Source organism: Protopterus annectens, chromosome 2.part0, assembly GCF_019279795.1.
Source record: "Protopterus annectens isolate FY-2018-M chromosome 2.part0, PAN1.0, whole genome shotgun sequence".
NCBI classification, from domain to species: Eukaryota; Metazoa; Chordata; order Ceratodontiformes; family Protopteridae; genus Protopterus; species Protopterus annectens.
The window spans coordinates 1,288,555,376-1,288,573,845 of NC_056728.1; positions in this window are offsets into that span (position 1 = coordinate 1,288,555,376).

Consider the following 18,470-nt stretch of genomic DNA (forward strand, 5'->3'; position numbering starts at 1 on the left):
GACAGAGAAAAAGAAAATAGTGGGATAGGAAGAAAAAAGAAATATATATGATAATTTATGGTGGCCTATAATTTTGGGAACAAGACTAGATCTGATTGTTGAGGAAGCATTTCTTCAAATATACTGTGAATGATTGTAATGAGTCTAGGAGGGTGATATATAGGAGAAGGGCATTCCATATCATAAAAGCTGTTTATTAGTGGATCACAGATTAGGAGATGGGGGATATGGCTGTAGGATTTGCTATAGGGCAGGGCAGCTATCTGGTATGTAAATCATTTTATGAACTAGAGCTAGTTGGGTGGACTCAAGGCAGTGTTGGAATTCAAGCCAGTTTAATTCCTTAAGGGCTTGGTAGTAGTGTGATTGGTAAGGTATGCCAGTTGCAAATTTTACAAATTTATGGTAGCATGAATGGAGTTTATTTTTAAGAGACTGGTGGAGATTTGTGAAAATGGGTGCCCCATATAAGAGGGAAGGGAGCTGGAGGCTATTGGCAAGTTTCTTTATGGCAGGCTTATCCATGTAAAGTTTGTGTCTATAGGCTCCCAAGTTTAATGTGTATTTTTTATTGTATTAAGTGTGTGTTGTTCAAAGGTAAGTTGTTTTGTCTATAGTGATGCATAATAGTTTGGCATGTGATACTATTTCAATTTTTGTGTTGTCTTCTGAGTATATGTTGAAGTCTAGTAAGACTGGTTTAGTTGAGAATAGTAATAACTTATATAGGATTAAGTACAAAATTATATAGGATTAATTACAAGTTGTGCTTCCTTTAACCAGGATTTGTGGCTGTAAAGGCATTTTGTGTTATACTTAGTTGGTTTTGGAGATTATTGGAGGAGGAGATGATGATGCATATTGGATGAGCGTACTCTGAAGGGAGGCAGTATGCAAATTATTTATGAAAATATTAAAAAGGAGAGGCCCAAGAATAAATTAGCATAATTATGCCTCTAAAATGGATATGCTTAGTATTCCCTAAACTTTGCTGTAACCAGTGCACTGGAGTAAATTGTAAAACTGCCAAATAAAAAGCTCTAATATCTTTGACCTGGTCCTTATCCTCCACATATAGCCATCCCTGCATCCCCTGATACCTGGCTAAATCTGACGACAAGTTAGTCATCTTCTCTGTTTGGCCTAGTGCTACTTCCCAACCACCAAATATGACCACCTTTAGGAACTTTTCCAGGGCAAGCCTATCTAAACTTGTAAAAGGCCTATGCCAAGTTGCCAACAATTCCAAGCAAATGAAACAAATTGAGAAGGCCGATGCATTTACCTATGACTTTTATTAGCACCTAAACAGCTACACAGAGAAGTCAGTACCTGTCTGCCTTACATTGATATATATATATATATATATATATATATATATATATATATATATATATATATATATATATATATATATATATATATATAAAATTAATTCAGGTATAAACCTCTCTGGTAGAAGTACCAAATTAATAAACCATATATTAAAAGAAGGAAAATAATTAAAAGTTGTAAAAAATCCTCATCCCCATACTTCAAGAACATACTAAACATGCCAATAAGGAGCTTACTAAGACCTCTATTAGAAAATGTAAGGTTGACACACAACACAGAAGATACCAAAAGAAATTGCAAATCTTTCTTCAGTTATGTCAAGAAATTAAGGAATAATTTCCAACAATAGACCAAGTAAATCTATAGTGAAATCACTCATTCCAGTCCCAGCAATATAGCCAGTAAATTAGCAGGGAAACTTAATGTTGACTTTAAATCACCTACCAAGATTATTGACACCACTGTCTCTGAATATTTAGTTTCCTGATTAAAAAAATTACCATAACACCAGACAACCTAACCGGCAGCATTCACATCAGTGACAAGTATGGACTACCTAAACCACTACTTAAACAAATCAATTTCAACATATCCATAGGACTTGTGTCTGATATACAGGGAAGAGTCACCATGACTCCCCAACACAGGGTCAGCTCCCCTACATACCTGGGTAATTATAGGTGGACAAGTCTCATCAGTCTTAAATCAAAGGCCATGGAACATATCATAGAAACAACTTGTGTAGACATAGCAGCTTAACTGGTCTAGACTGAAATCAGTTAAACATCTTTGAGAAGGCTACAGAAGTTCTGGACAGTGGCCACATTACAAGTTGCTTATCTTTATAAGGCCAAGGCTTTTTACACCATCCCCCATTCAGACAAACTTAATGTAAGCTCTGATATTGTTCACTGAATTTTAAATTAGCAATTCACAGATCTCAGGTTGTGAAATTTGCTGGTACCCTCTCAGAACATACAATATATGCAATGAATATGGTACCATGGGGATCAATGCTGGGACCTGTCCTGGTGGACATTTATTTTGCAGACATCCAAGCTAATATCCCAGAAAGGGGTTAAACATATTTGCAGATAACTGTAAGCTGGGTACTGTGATCTGCTCATCAAATGATACTAAGCAAATCTTGAAAATCATGGAATATGCACATATCTAGTATACCAAAAAAAGTGCAGCGTAATATTGTCTGACAAAAAAAGATGCCTCCACCTCAGATTTCATAAATGGTACTGCTTTTCAGAGAAATATGGTCATCAGAGACCTTCAGTATGTGTGGACAGCTGTCTCTCATTCTGTTATTATTTTTCCACCATAGCCAAGATATTCTTCTATATTACTCAATTAATTTCCAAGGGAATATTTTCAAGATCCAAAGAAGTCATCTTACCACTGTACTCTTCCCTTACCAGACACACCAACAAATAGAACACTGTTACCATAGAGACATAAAAAGGGTGCTGGTAATTGAGAAATATCATGTACCTATCCTGGAAAATATTGTGTGTGCTACTATTGGTAAGAATGCTTAGATGGCATTGGGCTAAGCATGAGGTGGGTAAAAGCTGTGTAACAAGTGGTTATGAATCTGATATGCAGCTGTACTGTACAATGCAAAACTGTGTGTGTGTGTGTGTGTGTGTGTGTGTGTGTGTGTGTGTGTGTGTGTGTGTGTGTGTGTTTATATATATGTATGTGTGTGCATGTGTGTCTCTCTCTCTATATATATATATATATATATATATATATATATATATATATATATATATATATATATATATATACACACTCTGCTCTGGTTTCAGCCTAGGTGTAAAAGAATGTAGATGCAGTTTCTGTTGGCCTGGGAACCCTAGGAAAGTATGAAATGATGTAATGGGAACAAGGACTGCAATAGCAATTTAAACAGAGAATCAGAAGGCATTAAGCATTTTTGTCTTGACAATCCAAGTCACAGCACTGTCTTGCTCATATGTAGGTTAACTTAGACTTGTATTTTCTTTTAGAAATAGCTAGGAACTAGAAAGATTAGATTAAGCGTTTTTTCTGTGATGTCAGAACTGTACTACTGAATTATTTTAAGTATTTATCTGTGATCTCTGAACTCTTAACTAGTACTGTGTAGTAGAAAGTATTGTCTTGTGTTTTTATTATTTATTATTAAATATTTTAAAACCTGTTAACAGTGGCTGGTTTGTGTAGAGATAAGTTAAGCTCTAAAGGTACATTGCATGTATATAAGGATCCTGTACAAAGTCACTCTAATAAGCATTGACTGTTTAGTTGGATAATAATATTGCTAATAATTGGACACCCTTTTAAGCGCCTTTGATTAGCTTATAAATATTAGCTGGGTGGTGGCAGGGATTTCTACCGTATAGTCTGGATAAAAGGGGTACAGCTGGACAACCTGTGCCAGCATTCCCCAGAATTGTCTGTGTGGTTGTATAAACTCTTATCTCAAAGTGTGTGTGTGTCAGCTACTTGGGCAAGAACACGGAGCACTGGATGGAGAGAGAGGGCACTGGAGATTTTAGCTTGTCCAGCTGGCTGAGATCTGGACCCTATAGCTGCACCAGTGGGGAGTCGTATTAGAGACCTGGAGAGCAAGGGAGCAACCAGCCCCAGACTGACTGTGATCTCTGTGTGCTCTTAAGGGAAACTGCACTTACTGTGTGTATTGGTTATCCTTTCTTCATATATGCAACACCCTCTCTGATGTTAGTGGTGAGGATTGAGGCTCCTTGATTGCTGGGCCAGTTCATGGGCATTATATTTGTGGTGGCAGTGATGGGATATAATACCCTCAGAAAATGGACAGCTCCACCTATCTGCAGTGGACTTAAAAATCCAGCTAGAACTAAAGAGACTTGAGTTGGAGGCCAGGCATGTGGAATTAGAAGCAGATCAGACTGAGGCATCTAGAGAGTAATGAGAATGAGAAACTGCTATGCCTAGAAGCTGAGGAAAAAGCGATACAGAGGCAGCATGAGAAGGAGATGCTGACTCTTTGCCAGAGTCATGGAGGTAATGGGGAAGGGAGTAACTGGACCCCAGAAGCACAAAAGGTCAGTAAATTTCTTCTGCAGTTTAAAGAGGGAGATAATTTTGATAATTTCATTCATATGTTTGAGAGGGTATGTAAACAGTATGAATTTGACTAAGAGCTCTGGATATAGTTCCTGACCCCCTTACTCCATGACAAGGCTATAACTATACTGTCTAAAATGTCTGACATTGCATGTTTTGATTATACAGCTGTAAAAATGATCTATTAGAGTTTTTTAAGCTAACACCTGAAATGTATAGGAAAATATTTTGTGAACATAGACACAAGGCAGATGAAAGTGTGTGTGAATATGTTGCTGAATTGAGCACTTATTTCAATAGGTGAGTGAGTGGATGTCAGGTCACCACATTTGAAGGGCTGGCAGATCTTTTGGTGAGGGATCAAGCCCTTAGCACTTTGTCTGAGGACACGAGGATCTGGTTAACTAATAGACAATGTGCTACTTTAGATGAGTAGGGGCAGAAGGGAGACCTATACCTGACAATCAGGGCAGCATTGGGCAGGAAAGGGACCCCCAGTACTGCTAATGTGTCTAAAGGAACCCATGGTAGGCAGCACAGACCGCCCCAACAGAATCTGCCAGTAGCATGGGAAGCCACTAGTCCAGGTACACTTCCAGGACCTAGGGTTAAATGTTTTGAATGCAACCAGTGGGGCCATGTGGCAAACAGGTGTCCATGGTGGCAAGGTAGGGAACAAAAGGTGAGGGAGCCAGTAAGTGGGAAAGACAAAATGCCAATAGTAGGTTGCCTTGAGACAACAGGGGTACTAAACTATCATCCTGCAGATGTCCTAAGAGGGAAGGATTTGGATGAGGCAGTACCATGTGCTTATGCAGTTACTTGTGGTCAGGCTAGGAGACAAGCATGTGGGTCTGGTAGCCTGGGGGAGACCCAGACAGACTGCATACTTGCAGACAGGACTGGTGAGGTGGTTACTTCAGGGAGGAAGCTACACTGTAGCAGTAAGACTGAATGTGAGCCACAGCTGCTTGTGGGTACTGATGTTCCCTTTGACAGAGTGACTGCAAAGGCAGAGGTGAGTAGTAGTACCCAGGCGGACAGTGAGGCACCACTGTCAGAGGATGCCAGACTTTCTGTAGAAGGGGAGCTGGGAAGGGTTACAAGGAAAGTGTTAAGACAGGCTCAGCTCTCAGACCCTACATTGCAAGGCTTGAGGCAGGTAGCTAGGGAGGCACCTGATTCTCAAGGAAAGGGGGAATCTGTATACTGGGACAAAGGGTTACTATACAGAGAGTGGACCTTTGAGGAAGCACTAGAAGGTGAGAGAGTACAGCCGTTGGTAGTCCCTAGAGCCTACCATCTGGTGCTTATAGTCATAGCCCAAGATATTCCCTTTGCAGGTCATATGGGCATAAAAAATACAAAGAGGAATATTATGCAAAACTTCTATTGGCCTGGAATTTCCAGACATGTAACAGGGTACTGCAGGACCTGTGAGCAGTGCCAAAAGGTAGGCAAGGCAGGAGACGAGATGAGAGCTCCTTTGATGCCTTTGCCTGTGATTCAGGAGCCATTTCAGAGGGTAGCTATAGATATTGTGGGTCTTCTGAGTACCCTAAGTTAAACATGGAAAAGGTATATCCTAGTGGTAGTGGAGTATGCTACATGACACCCTGAGGCAGTGGCTTTGTCCTCCATTGAGGCAGAAAAGGTGGCAAATGCTTTGTTAGAGATTTTCAGAAGGGTAGGTTTCCCAAAAGAAATACTGACTGACAGAGGTGCCAATTTCATGTCAGACCTGCTGGCTTGTCTGTGGATGTCCTGTGGGGTGAAGCACACGAAGACCATCCCCTACCATCTTCAGACTAATGGTCTTGTTGAGAGGTTAAACTCTACAGTCAAGTCCATGCTACGGGCATTTGCAGATCAGTTTAAGAGGGAGTGAGACAAATATTTGCCCCATCTGTTGTTTGCTTACAGAGAAGTTCCCCAGGAATCTACAGGTTTTTCACCCTTTGAGTTGCTGTATGGGCATGAGGTGAGGGGAACTCTAGATTTAATTTGAGATGAGTAGGAAGGTGAGAGCGAGTCTCACAAGGAGTCCATTGTGGCATACATCCTAAACCTCAGGACAAGGCCCAGGGAACTCATGGGCTTGGCCCAGGAGAACCTGGCACAGAAGCCCAACAACAGAAACATTGTGGTATGAAAGAAATGCTCAAGCTAGAGAGTATGCTGTTGGGCAGGAGGTAATGATTTTCATTCCTGTCAGACCCAACAAGCTGCAAACATCTTGAGAGGGTCCCTACAAGGTGGTAAGAAAGGTAAGTGATGTTAACAACATGGTGGAATTGCTAGACAGATGGCAAGGGCAGAAATTGTACCATGTTAACATGATGAAACCTTACCATGATACTGAGGCCCTTGTGCTGAGCATTTGCAGTGGATTGCAGGAAGAGTCTGAGGGAGATCTGGGGACTGAACTCCTCAGTGAGGCTCTGGCTGACACCTCAGTGAAAGGGGTAGCAATGTCCCAGCAGTTATCTCCCACCCAGGTTTGAGAAATCCAAGTAGTGTTGCAGGACTTTGGGGACATGTTCACTGGGAAACCAGGGTGCACCCACCTGGTTCAGCACCAGGTGGATACAAGACCCCAAAGGCTTATTAGGCAGGCTCCTTATAGGGTGCCTGAGAGAGTCAGACAGACCCTGAGGGAGGAGATACAGGAGATGTTGGAACTAGGGGTGATTCAAGAGTCCAACAGTCCCTGGGCCATCCCAGTGGTGCTGGTGCCAAAGAAGGATGGCAGCACCAGGTTCTGTGTGGACTACAAGAAATTAAATAGTCACACCGAGACAAATGCTTACCCCATGCCTAGGACAGGTGAGGCCCTAGAGCAGCTGGGTGGGGCTAAGTATCTTACAACCATTGACCTTACCAAGGGTTACTGGCTGGTGCCCTTGACTCCAAGTGCTAGAGAGAAGTCAGCCTTTGTGACTCCTTCTGGCTTGTATAAGTTCACAAAGATGCCCTTTGGGATGATGAATGCCCCAGTGACTTTACAGAGGCTGGTAGATCACATCCTAGCAGGAGCAGGAGGGTTTGCCCTTGCTTACCTAGCTGATATTGCCATCTACGGCCATTCCTGAGTAGAGCATCTTCAGCATGTCAGGAAGGTGCTGGGCAGACTACAGGGGGCAGGGTTGACCATTAAGCCAAGCAAATGTCAGGTGGGTATGGCAGAGGTCTCCTACCTAGGACATAGAGTGGGGAGTGGTAAGATAAGGCCAGAACCTGCCAAAGTGGAAGCCATTCAAGCATGGCCTGCACCTGTTACTAAAAAGCAGGTGAGGGCATTTTTAGGGACAGCAGGGTACTACAGAAAGTTCATCCCCAGTTATAGTACCATAGCTGCTCGCCTAACAGACCTGACAAGGAAGAGCAGGCTAGATAAGGTATTGTGACCCCAGCATGTAAGCAGGCATTCCAGAAGCTTAAATAAGCTTTGGGAGGACCACTTGTGTTATCCAGTCCAGATTATAGCAAGGAATTTGTTGTGCAGGTGGATGCTTCAAACCATGGGGTGGGGGCTGTACTTAGCCAGATTTTTTCAGAGGGGGAAGAGCACCCAGTGGTTTATCTAAGTTATAGGCTCCAACCCAGGGAGTAATGCTATGCAGCTGTAAAAAAGGAATGTCTAACCATAGTGTGGGCATTTCAGCAACTTCAGCCTTATCTGTATGGAAAGAAATTCACTGTTATGACAGATTACAACCCCCTAACATGGTTAAACAGAGCCAGCCAGCAAAATGCCAAGTTGCTAAGATGGAGCCTAGGGTTGCAAGCATATGATATGTCAGTGCAGCACCGCAGTGGGAGTAGCAATGCCAATGCAGATGGGGTCTCAAGACAGGGAATGGGGTAAGGTACATTCAGATAGACCCAGGCCTCTCAAGCAGCGTTTCTCAAGGGTCACTTGAAAAACTAGCTTGAGTTCTCCGGGGTGGAGAAATGTGAAGGCTGCCAGCTTAGCCAGATAGGATTTTATATATAATTCTATCATTTGTAAATATGAATGTTGAACTACAGACTTGTTTTCTTAATTGAAAGAATATGCTGTGAATGTTGAAATTTAAACAATATAGTAACATTGCCCTCTGCTGTAAAGAAAGCTAAGTCAAGCATTTCTTGCCTGCCCTTTGCAGTTAAAATTGCTTCATGCCTGTCCTTTGAAGTTAAAGATTCGGAGTAATTCCGTCTGGGCTAGCACATTCTTTCTAAGGTTTTAACCAAGAGTTAGATTGATAGATTTAAACATGCAAATGTATTTTTATTGCTCTGGTTTCTGCCTAGGTGTAAAAGAATGTAGATGCAGTTTCTATTGGCCTGAAAACTCCAGGAAAGTGTGAAATGATGTAATGGGAACAAGGAATGCAATATAAATTTAAACAGAGAGAATCAGAAGGCATTAAGCATTTTTGTCTTGACAATCCGACTCACAGCACTGTCTTGCTCATATATAAGTTATCTTAGACTTGTCTTTTCTTTTAGAAATAACTAGGAACAAGAAAGATTAGACTAAGAATTTTTCTGTGATGTCAGAACTGTACTACTGAATTATTTTAAGTATTTCTCTGTGATCTCTGAACTCTTGACTAGCACTGTGTATTGTCTTGTGTTTTTATTATTTATTATTAAATATTTTAAAACCTTTTAACTGTGGCTGGTTTGTGTAAAGATAAGTTAAGCTCTAAGAATACATTGCATGTATATAAGGATCCTGTACCAAGTCACTCTAATAAGCCTGGACTGTTTAGTTATATGACCAATTGGATAATAATATTGCACAGAAATAATTGGACACTCTTTTAAGCTGATAAATATTAGTTCGGTGGTGGCAGGGATTTCTACTGTGTAGTCTGGGTAAAAGGGGCACAGCTGGACAAATTGTGCCAGCCTTCCACAGAAGTGTCTGTGTGGTTGTATAAACTCTTATCTCAAAGTGTGTGTGTATGTGTGTGTGTGTCAGCTACTTGGGCAGGGACATGAAGCACTGATTGGACAGAAAGGGTACTGGAGATTTTAGCTTGCCCAGTTGGCTGAGATCTGGACACTATAGCTGTGCCAGTGGGTAGTCTTATTGGGGACCTGGAGGGCAAGGGAGCAACCAGCCCCATACTGACTGTGATCTCTGTGTGCTCTTAAGGGAAATTGCAATTTACTGTGTATATTGGTTATCCTTTCTTCATATATGAGGTGCCCTCTCTAGTGTTAGAGGTGAAGATTGAGGCTGCTTGATTGCTGGGCCAGGGCACAGGAGTCACAATATATATTAAGTAATGAGGGTCCGACAGTTGACGTGTTTTTATTGGAATACATGCATATGACCGAGTGACTGATAGTCGAAACCTGGTTTCCCCGAACCTATATGTCGAATCTCCAGGTATCAAATGATCGGAATGTCATAAAAAATTTGGAATTTCTGACCACACTACCACCTAAACAAGTGCTACCATGGGTCAAAAAGCGGGGATGCTTTGCAGTTCAAAATAATTGTGTTCGCAATTATGCGTAGTCACCGTACTGCCATTGAACATTTTCCAGTCAGCCATCCACCGTCCTACTGTTTCTGAGCAGTGGCAATGCCTTTAGATATGTTTCAGATGTGAACTGTAGTTATCTTAGTTTTTGCTCAGTATGTTTTCCGAGCTTCATCATGGCCAGCATAATTGGTATTAGATTGCTACTTACCTTTTTATGGACGGCTTCAAAAAATATTTGACTTAGACACGTGGCCTTTAATGGACAGCTTACATAGGGTCCAAACTATTCTTTAAAGGACATTACAATTTTGAACAGTGTTGAGGACAGAGATCAGATAAGTGTGCTGCATTTGGGGGCTGAGTGAAGATTCAAGGTCAGCAAAGAGTTGTAGTGAATTAGTGGAAAGAACATCTTAAAGCTGCTGCCAAGTCAACAACATAGAGGTAATATATAGGAATAGCACTGTGTTTTACTTTCTGAAAAGATAGTCCTGTGTGTGTGTGTGTGTGTGTGTGTGTGTGTGTGTGTGTGTGTGTGTGTGTGTGTGTGTGTGTGTCTGTATGTGCGTCTGTATGTGCGTGTATGTCTAAATATTACATGCTTGGATTAACAGGGTTAAATTTCTAATGATCTATAGGAATAATGTGAGTGTGTATGAAGCAAGTTAAAATATATACTGTGGTCACTCATTTTTTGTGATATAAATCAAACAACTGAAATGTACATAGTCATATTGGTTAGAATCAGTGGGTATGACACACTCTGTAAATGAAAGTAACAGACCTTTACTTGGAGAGGTAATGAATGAGTACTTGTTTGTTTGTTAACTGAGTATGTTGTGTGGGCTGTGTGTGCTGGAGGATGACTGAATATGTACTTTTGTTACTAATCACTGGGTGAGTTGGCTATTATTCAGGCTTTGAATGGACACTGTACATTTCTGAAAAAAAAAAAAAAAATATATATATATATATATATATATATATATATATTACTGAGGCATACATGGTCAAAATGGTTGTAACTGGTTGATATCGTAGCAATCCATGGATGAAAGAGAGTGATCCTACTACTGTCATTTGACACTGTTTAAGAGCCGTTGATCTGGCTCTGCAGGATTAGAGTACATTTGGGTGAGACTAGTTAAATATGTTATGGTAGCCACTCTTTTTTTATTTTTATTTGATCAAAAGTAAATATGTGATGCATACATAGTCAATTAAGTGGGTATGACTACAGACACTCACTGATCTAGCTCTGTAGGATAATACTGCATTTGTGTGAAACAAGCTACTATAAATTAATTTTTCCTCACTGTTTTTTATTTTATGCAATTTTACTCAAACATCTATGATGCACATACTGAAATGACTGTAGTGGGTAGGTATGGAGGCAGTCTATGTATAAAAGTGACAGAACTCTGCTTAGAGGGGGCAATGGCCAAATATTTACTTTTTTTTAATGAGCTGGTACGGCATGTTGTGTTTGCATGTGTGAGGGCAGATAAATGAATATGTATTTATTGCTGCCAGTTATCCAGTTGACAGAAATGGAAATTGCTTTGACTCTGCAGGGTTACTGTAAAATTGTGTGATGCAAATTAAAATCTATTACTGTGGTCACTCATTTTATTATGAGATGTAAATCAAGCATCTTAGGTATATATTTCCAAACTGAAGGGTATGGTGGCAATCTCTGGATAATTCTCACAGAACTCTGCTTGGAGGGGACAATGACTGAACACTTAGGTTCATAGATTCCTACGAGATTACTAAGCTAATGCCTCAAGAGCCCTTATAAGCCTAGCCAGTTTTACTTAGATTTTACCAAATTATTTGTCCTTAGGGGAAAGATAACAAGAGCTAGCAATGTGAGGAGGGGGCTTGACAATTTTTAAAGACAGCCTTTCCATAAGGGACATGGGTACCACCACAGGATTGAATTTGTGATTTTCCATCCATTGGTCCAGATTACACTGGAAGATGGTCAGGGAAGGGCTCTATTTCAAATTAATAGGAAGCCATTCCGGAAGAGGGATATTGTCTAGGATACATATCTATCTCTCCAGCATGATCTATTCATGTCAGAGATCAGGTTTAAATCTTTGGATAGGGTAATCCTTGTGCAGTCAGTTTTGTGAATATGCAACATATCCATCAGGGCTGTGTCAGAGACTTCCTTGTAGGCCAGGCATAAATCACCCCTCAGTAATTGATAGGAAACTGAACACAATGACAGGACTTTTAATCGGTCCACATATGATATGTTTTTAGTTATTTAACTATATAGGTACTGTGTGCTACGTGTGTTTTGGGGGATAGTTGAATACATACTTATTTTTGTGTTAAGTGGAAATTAGTTAGTGATTGATCTTTCTTTTTAGGGTACTGTGCATTTCTGGGAAAACATGAAGCAAGTTATAATAGATTACTGGAGCCAGTCACTGAACTTTACGTGATCTAAATCAAACACTTTAGGTATATATAGTCACAATGGCAGTAAATGGTGGTTATGGTGGTCGTCTTAGGATAAAAATAACTGATTGTCATTGGTTACAAAGTGATAGCTGGCAATTCTGCAGTGAAAATAAATACAACCCATCACTTTTTTCTTAGGCAGCTTGGCTGCTGTACTGCAGATGAAAACAATTGCCCAAGATTTGTATCTTATGGGGGCCTCTGAAAACAACATCTGATGGTAAGTATAGTGGAATTACTTCTATGCAATGCTGCTTTACTGGTGGGAATTACACCTGAGTAATTCAGTCACCTTCAGTCATAGCCCATAGAATCTGATCTGCTATACACTATACACTGAAAACTCAACACAGGTCCGAAGATATTTGTAGGTATGCAAGTTAGCAGCTATAGGTATGCAGGTTAGCAGCTATGAGATACATGACTTTGCTGATTGCTACCACACTACTGTGCAATAAACTGAAAAAAATGCTTGACTTAAGAGTTTGAATTCTATGATGTAGTCTACCACTGTGCATTTTAATTTACTAGGGAGTTTGACATGATGCATTTGAATAAAACACTGTTTTATTATGTGAAAATGTGGTACTTGAGTATGTTTAGTGTTAATATGAGTACTCAGAGTGTTGTACTTCATATGGTTTACTCTTGGTCAGGGGAGATGGTGTTGGAAGCCATGCCTGTTAACCACTCCACATTTGACAGATAGTTCCAAATTCAGCAACCAAAAGTGTATCTGCTCTCCTACTGGTAATCTTTTATTGCCTCAGTAGTAGAACTGATGACTGACTAGTTTCCTGCCAAAGAGAGCAATAGCAGATATGCCTGCTGTTTTCGTCTTCTGCCATGAATTCACAAAACGGTACTACATGGTGCTTTAAAAGTTTTTTTTTTTTGTTTTGTTTTTTTTTTTATTCTGACAATAATTTTTAATAAGGAAAAGAATGGAATGGCAGAAAAAATTAAGTGATTCAGTAAGGGCCAAAAGATCTTTCTTCTTCAGTGCTGGTACAGGTTTTGGAACAGGAGCTTTGCTTGCCAGTTTTGACTTGCATGTGCTGCAGTCAGTGTATCATTCTTGGTGTAACCCACATATCAACTCACCATGATTTTGCAGAATGTCCCTGATTTTTCCTCACATTTTTGCCTTGTCTCTCAAAAAAAATCTATTTCTGTTAAACCACTGAAGACTGCAATTAGCCAGACAATTTTTCATACTGTTCTTGTTTAAAAATGCATGTTGATGTAAAATTTGTTGTTACATTAACCTTTTTAAATGAATTAGAGTAAAATTTAAAATGCCATGATTTGAGGCCATTATGCTCCCCACCCCATTATATTTTGCTTTGTCCAAAATTCTCGAGCAAAGAAGTTTAGAACTATGAAGTGTGAACAGAAAATGCTGTGATAAAAAAATTGCATTTGTACACTCAGCTGGACTACAAGTTATTGTGTTATGCTTGTTCTTTATGGCACTAGAAAAGAAGATGCACTCTGGTTCTATGCTGTGTTAACATTAGGATTATTTAGTGAGTTAGTACAGTATCAATGATGTATGTGATACTGGGTAGGAGTACAACTAAAGATGGTTTTGTACAAGTTTGATTACAAAGTTGGCATATTTATTGTCTTTTACAGTTATGTATCTTATTATTTTTTTTAATTTTCAGAATACTAGTAAGTCATTTTAAACATATGATTTTGTTACTATTTTCAGTACTGAAAAGATATAGTACCCAAAAACATGTATGCTTTGGGGAAGAAGGATTTGTGGATACATGGTGCAGAAGGAGGCCTACATCATCAGTGTTATAGTCTGTCATATTCTGTACCTCACCTAATGATGTTCTAGGTAAGTGAACTCTATGGAAATGGCAAACATCAAACAATCTGCCTTTTGTTTACATTGTTGAAATTACTGATGGTTATTAATTGCATGGGTGGTTGGCTGTTTTTTATCATATCAAAGTTGTGTAACATAACCAAGCTGTATGGATGCATTTCTGGTGCAACAGTGTAGTCATGGCTTTCTTGCGCAGTAGTGTAATTATGTATTTGTTAGTGATATTTGAAACAGTTCTGCTTATTTTTCTATTACCACTTGCAGAAGGAAATGAAGCATACCTGTTTGTTGAGTTCTGCAAAGATAAAGTTGCATTATCTGAGAAAGGAGGATGCAAAGGAATATCAAGGATCTATTGAGAAATCTGTATTTGTGTCATTGCTTGAGATGGAAGAGATTTCAGCACATGGGTTACGTGCTTGCATCTTCTCTAAAAGCTGCCAATACTTTTCAGTGCCAACAGAAACATTACCTGTGACTTGAAATGATTGCCAGATGTGGCATTTGAGGTTGTAGGAACTTGGCCATACTTGGTGGGGAATTACATTAGTAAAGCTGCTATGCAACCTGGATGTGAGTCAGTCATATTGTAGAAAATCCCAATATATGAACTGCAACAAAGATTTTAATTTGTGAATTAATTCCATATGCTGCCTAAGAGAGAAACAGAAAATACTCACACTTGGTTGACATATTCTTTGCCAAAATATGCACTGGTGCTTTGTTTACAAATAATTGTTGCATTCTAACAAATTCCTGTAGAAGGCAGATACAGATAATGAGGCATGTCAAAAGCTATAAATTGCCATAAGAGAGTATCATAACCTGCAGCAAGCATTCTGGAGAGGAAGGAACTGGTGACCAGAATGTAACGTGGACAAAAATAAATGAAAAGAGACAGGCAGTAATAGAAAAAGAAATAAATCTCCAGTGTAGTGATTAGAAATGTATTACAGCTATTATCCATTATGTAGCTGAAAAGAACATGACATTCTATGGCACAAGTGATGCATTGTATGCTCTTTGTAGTTTTTTTGCCTGATATAACTGTTCTCATGCTTCAATTCTATCATGGAAAAACATTTTTCAGACTGTGAATAAAGAAGTAATGATCACTTTCTTGAGAAAAACATTCAGAATGAAATCGTACTTCTAAGTTCAAGTGCAAGTTTGAGTGCCATTTCTGGAAAGTTAACAGAAACATGACACTTTCCTTTATTTGTACCCAAGTTGTCAAAAATCAAGAACAGATGATTGTTATTTTCAACATGGGAATATTTCAGATACTGCAGCCACAATGGAGGAATATTTTTTCTGGGATTTGCATTTGTGAATGGTAGAGGAAGTGCAGAACTCAAAGATTCACTTCTTCAGACTCTATAACAATATGAGCTAGTCAAAAACAGCTGTTGTTGACAAAGGCATGATGGTGGAAGCAATGTGAAAGGTAAAATGCTGGAGTGCCGCTTCAAATTCCAGAGCATCGTATGTGCTATTTGCATGTTGCAATATACATTTAATACTTAATGATAAGATGCTTTCATCAGTATAAGTGTCATTGAGAGGAGCATTTACTCTCTTTGCATAACACCAAGTATATAGCAGATCCTTAGTAGACATGTAGACGGAGACTCAATGAGAAAGTGGGACAGTTTGTACAAAGGTGACATGGATTTACCAAAGTGGAACTGTGATATCATTACATGAGATGGGTGAATATTTATGGAAAGTGATGCTGCAAAATCCAATGAGGTGAAGGGACTGTGTTTGACACTCATGTCATACCATTTCATTATATATCTCATAGTTTGACATAATATTTTAACAGATGTAAATCACGCAAACAAAGTACCACAGAGTGCACATGAGGGCCAGATCCAGCACAAGGTGACCTAGGCAGCTGCCAAAAGCATGGTGTTGGCTAGGGGGCCTGGAATGTTCTTGGTGCTGGCTGGAGGGCCTGGACTGGTCCTTAAAATTAAAAAAAAAAAAATTCTTCTTACTTGGGTCATCATCAACCCAAATCTGTTCCCACTTATGTCTGCCTGGCAGTATGTCTGCTGTATCCATAACACTTCTGCAATGCAGGAGATTTGCTTTAATTCTGTATATATACAGGAGATTGCTTGTTGAAAACCTGGTATTATCTTTAAAATTTACAAAAGAAAAAGGTCCTCCTTCCTGCATCCCTATCAAATGCCCAGATTGTGACTCAGATCAGGTCAGTTGTCTGAAAGAGCTTTTGCAGTGCAGATTTGTTTTAACAGAACCGGAATGTTATATATAGCAATGTGACATACAGCACAGACCACGATTGATATTAACATCCAGAACCATTTCTGGAGGGGTAGGTTTTGTTGCAGCAGATAGGACAGCATAGAAGTACTTTTGCAGGGACATGTTTTGTTGTGGCAGAACAGAAGTGCTTCTACAGATTGATAATTTGTAGCAGATCAGACAGCATGGGAATCATAGATTTAAAGAGACTGAGACTAATTGTAGAGGCACAGGGACTGAGCCATACAGTGTTTTATGCAACTCTCAGGGGGACTGGACTTTGTAGTCAGTAAGAATACTGAAGTGTGTGTGTGTGTGTGTGTGTGTGTGTGTGTGTGTGTGTGTGTGTGTGTGTGTGTGTGTGTGTGTGTGTGTGTGTGTCTGTCTGTCTGTCTGTCTTTCTATCATCTTCTCTTAGGGTGGTATTATTAACAAGTCTAAAATAATCCCAATAGCTTTCTCTGTGACATAGTGTTGATTTCTTAAGTACCTTATATATTTTAGATATAAGCCCATTTACATTTATATTCTGGTGCATTAGAATAAGGAGTAAATCAATGAATGTGGGGAAAGAATTTCTAACTATTGGTCATATTAGATTAATCTTATGTTTAACAAATTGACTACAATTTTGAATTTCTGATCACATATCTTTGCTTGACTCAAACTTATTAATGATATGGTCAACATTTTCTAACTTTCCTTTGTCTATTAATTGATACAAGTATACAATTTTTTTCTCTTTAAATGAAGTCATGGCTGTTAAATTAAATGTATTAATACTATTTTGAGTAGAGTCAATTGGAAATACAAAGAAAACCCGTGCTTTATATTCAGGTTTACTGAAAATGAAAATTTTAAAGGAGGTTATTATCGTATTATTATACAATGACCCCCCCAAAACAAAACGTGTTCCAAAACGTATTCCAAAATGTGCATGCTGATTGGCTAGCATGCCTGTTGTAAATCCCAGAATATACCAATGGGAAAAGGTCCAGTCACCTGGACTTTTTTCCACTGGTATAAAATGCTCAAAACATTTTTTTTTAACAAATTAAAAAAAAAGAAAAAAATGGAGCAATGGAGACCTTCTTTTCTCCATTGTTTCCATCTCAAAGCATTGATATACTGGGTATGTGTGGGACACAAGTCCTATATGCATACTCAGTACATCAAAACAAGAAAGCAGTGTTTCACAACCAGCGGAAGAACAGTGATCCACCATTATACAAAGTTATTATTTAAGAAAAGTATTTTTTTCTTAAATAATGTCATTGTATAATAGCAATAACTGACTCCGTGGTTGTGGTATATTGAAATTTACCCACAGTTGGCTTTATTTAATCACCCAGGCTTTGCCCTCATGATTAAACTACACCAACCGTGGGTAAATCTTCAATATACCACACCACGTCATCTTCGGTTATTGCTTAAATATCATATAAGTTGGTTTGTTTTTGTTTTCTATAAAATAGCCTTTTACTAATGAATGAAATTTATAAGTAGCTGTTTTAGTATGATATGATTTTGTTGAATTATTGGATTTGCACCAAATACTTCCCTGAATATGTTTCCATTTGGTATTATAATTCTTATTTAACCATGTAATTATTATCTTAGCAACTGATGATAAGGAATATAATTGCAAATCTGGAAGAACAATACCATCCAATGTCCAATCTCTAATGTGATGGTTTAAAGCCAATCTAGGCTTATTAGGATACAATACAAATCTCAGACACAAAGAATGATACTCTTTTATAATTTTTTGGAGTGAGAGGGATAAAGATTGTGTTATATTTATAATTTTAAGAAGGATGATCATTTTAATTAAGGGGAGTTTCTCTTCCATATTGAAAAAAATATTCCATTTATTAAGAATTTGTTTTACGGAATTTAAGTTATTATTAAATTTAAGGGTCATTATAGCTTTAATATTATCA